Genomic DNA, 4,056 nt, shown 5'->3' with positions numbered 1-4,056 from the left:
TACCTGCCACCTATGGTGGATTGCTTCAGTTCCATAACGCCAATAAAAAAATTGACTACCACTGCCCAGCACGACCATCCTCTACGTTTTACCGAATTCTGTGACCATATTGTTCCAACAGCGTAGCTCCTGGACAGCCATAATGTTAGCATTTCGGGCGAGAGATCCGCGATCATTCGTCCTATAGATGTTGCGGAATCTCCCTGTTACACCCAGTGTCGGAGATCTTTTCCATCCGCTCCTCCTCTCGAGCACTTCCTGGGTTAGGATCTCTTTCTTCTCCTTCGTCCTTCACATTATTCTTCTGAGTTCCGATTCCTCTCCATATCCCTTTACATCCACGTCCATGGTGGTGTCTGCTTCTTTATTTCGGCCGCCGCATAATAAATAGCGTATAACTGCTAAGCCTCTGCCCTCTTCAAAGCTACCTTGCGGGGGTTAGTCTTCCATTGATATTTTCAGTTCCTCTATCATATTTTCAACCCTATTTATGGTAGGTGAGATTCGTCCATTCTTGAGTGTAGTGGAGGAGTAAGGATGCGCTCTGATAGTAGACAAGGGCTTTGCGAACCGATCGGCGATCTTGAGATTCTTTTTCAGTTAATTTGAGGAAATACTGACCTACAGGAAATGGGAAGACATGGCGCCGATGGAGGAAGAGTTGGAGATTGACTATAGGGTGACAATACTGACGGGCGCTATCATTGAAGCGGCTAGTATCACCCCCCAGCGCCGTATGAAGAGGGCACGTCCGGTCCCATGGTGGACGCCGACCCTGACGTATTGAATACTACAGGACAAGGAGTGAAAAAATAAGGAAAAGATACCAGAACTGCGAGGAAAAATTAAACGTAAGTATAGAAGCCGTCAGTAGAAGAAATTCTGGGACGAGTTCATCTCAGAGGAGTCAGAAATGACTCACCGGGGTATTCCGTACAGGGTTGTACTGGGGTAGGACAAGCCATTACAGATGATGCCCAGGCTACCACCCTAGAGGAGGCTGCGATGACGTGTATCGACTTAACATTTCGCAGAGACGATTCGTCCCAGAACAGTGCAGAAGATGGTATGACAAAGATTCACGCGCGTCGGTCTCGGAGACTTTTGTGTGAGGAGGAAGATCTCAGGAACTGCGATAGTCTGTACCTAAATGATTTCGTGGAGCACCCCCTGGGGCTCGGTTTACACAGACACCAGGGAGAGGTTCGTGGAAGAGAGCACAGCAAGTTGTCAGCTCGTTGTTATAAACGAGCCCTCTGGCCCCACATTCGTTGAGCGAGGGGTTAGAGTCGAATGGACGTGACATTTGCCACGCGAAGCGCATAGCTGACTAAGCCTTAAGGTCAGGCACTAGTACCGATCACCGGGTCATAGCCTTCAGTGTTGCGGAGAAGGAAGGCGGTGTCCTAGTAGAGGTAAAGCTTTTGATTGGACCGATCAAAGAACAGAAGAGGTTTTTCCAGTGAACTGGCAATATTGCCGGACAGAGAATGGAGGAGATGGCGCAGATGAAGAAGGAGCCAGGAATTTACCCCATAGTGGCCCTAGAGGAACTCCAGCGGCGAAGAAGCAGCAGTCGAATCAGCCTACCTCGGCGACCTATAATATCTCCAGATGCTTATGGAACATATACTCATCAATTACAGAGCCCTCTCACCGAAGCAGAATGAAATTGAGCTTCTCCTACAGCAGCACAGAACATCGGTAGTAGCCCTGACTCATACAATGCTCTTCGTCCCGTCACGGATGTACTCTCAAGGGTCCACTGCATACCGAGAGACCTGCTCGCCTGGTACACGTGAAGGAGTCATCATCTTGGTCATGAGGGTCATCCCGTCAAGCTCCCGAACCCAGTGACGGCGACAGAGGGAACTCATAGTTGAAGTACGGTTTAAACGCCGTTACGTGTTAAGCTGTGTCTATAAGAGACCTCGGACTGGTCTCACTTCCGTGAAGCTGCTGCTGTAACATGTCCACGTGACGTGTCAATATGTTGTCCTACAATATGTACACCAACCACTCCACTGACCAGCAAATACCTTCTCCATATGGCTGACTGTAAAAGATACAGGTCGAGAGTTGCTAAAGCACTGCCATCAATTGTACAATACTCAGCAGTCAGGTGATCACTACAACCATACAGGAGGCATTACAAAGTTCTTCCTCCTTCCTAACGCCATCAGGGAGCCACCGAAGAACATCCTCCCTCTAATTGGCCAGCAGAACAACCTACGCAATATCTTTCTGCGCACGCGTTGTTATGTTGATAGCCGGACGCAGTCCGGGTTAAAACTGAAATCTCCACCCCTTGTGTTCTCCAGGATACGGTCCTTGTACCAATCTTATTTAGCATATAAAATCCCCACATAGTCGGGAAGAAGATTGGTGAAGTTTAAATCGCAGCATATGCTGATGACATAGCTAGATACTCAGCAAGTATGAACGCAGAAAAAGCCATCGACATGGCCATAGCAGCAGCCCAACTTATCGCAGACAGACTATGAGGCATAAACATACACATAAAAAACAGACGCCATCATTTTCTTATACAAGAAAACTTTAAAAAGAGAACCAATAATCAACGGACAAACAATACGGACCAAGAGATATCTCCCACGCCTTAGCACTAGAATCTCACCTCTCATTCTCAGCACACACACAACAGACTTCAGATTATAAAGACAACAACTCGAACTTCTATACTCATCAGGACTGTCACTCAGACTCTTAATTATTACTATTGTTATTATTTACTTATTTTCTTTCTTCTTTAATTATTATTATTTGTTCTCGCTTTTCAATCATCACGCGGAGGCTCCTCACCTCTAAAGATTTAAGCTGAGTTCTTCACCTTAAACTTAAGAAAGGTATTTCATTTGGACACCTTCAAGTACCAATGGTAGAAAAAGGTAGTATTCAATTTAAATTATGTCTCATGTAATGCAATCTATTAATTCATGTTTTTGTTATTCTGTCTTAGAGGGATCACAAACCCATCCGTGGATGGAAGACCGCGCTCTTGCATGACCAGCTCCGACAGTCTCATGACGACTATCGACAGTTTTAGATGCTCTGGCACCAGGAAGATAACTGTATATCTGACTTCGGGGAGACTATAAACCTGTATTCTGACTGTAAACCTGCAGACGTTTGGGGAGGGGGCCGCCCTCTTGGCCTCAAGCAATACAGCGAAGAATGCTTGCTGCTTCTCCACCACTACCTGAAAGGCTACCAAGTATTATTCAGAAGACCATTTTCTCCACCTTCAGCCGCCTGGAGTCACTACTACACTGCAAAGGAAACAAGGAATCTAGTCAAGTAGGCTCCTCAAGATGCTTCCCAGAAAGCGTGAAGCCTTCTTGCTAAACATCTTCAAATCCTGCGTGCGTATCTCTAACTTCGAAACAAGTCATCGTAGTACCGCTACTCAAGCCGAGAAAGAAAGTTAATTTACCTGAGCTCTACCACCCGATCAGTCTCCTTTCGCCACGCTGTTGTTCGCACCAGCTTCCTGAGCATTGAACCTTGAAAGTGCTGGAGGAGTCTCTTTGTGCCGTCTGAGGAGTAAGTGATCAGTGGCGTTCTCGAGAGTAATGCCAGCTTCAGTATATTCTTATGTACCCAGAGTTTAAGTCGCAGGGAAAGTGAGGACGTGGATTTAGACGGTATGATTTTCATCGGACCATTCTCGTCTTCTGATAGAGATGGGTGGAGATCTTGGAGATGACGACTAAGTTTTATGACAAATATACTATGGAATTGGAAGGTGAGATGACGTTGTCCGCCACTTTGAAAGTTTTCAGAAGTGTTGATCGTTTGTACTTGTTTTGAACGAATACCCTACAGTCCATTTTAGCTGTATTTACCCAAATGTTTAAGTTGCCCAGTGGCTAATGATGTCAGAACAGACGTTTTCGGCCTTTCGTAGAGCTGTTTTCGGATTCATACTGCTGCTGTAGATGGCGATATCGTCAACAAATGCGGTGATTGTTGCTTGTCTGTAGTTTTAGCAAATTACATCAGCAGTGGATATTGAAAATAAAACAGGTGAGAGGA

This window comes from Halyomorpha halys, unplaced genomic scaffold (assembly GCF_000696795.3).
Source record: "Halyomorpha halys isolate HHAL.00 unplaced genomic scaffold, Hhal_1.1 Scaffold46.1, whole genome shotgun sequence".
NCBI lineage: Eukaryota > Metazoa > Arthropoda > Insecta > Hemiptera > Pentatomidae > Halyomorpha > Halyomorpha halys.
The sequence above is the reverse complement of the archived record's forward strand: the minus strand, read 5'-3'. Positions refer to the sequence as shown.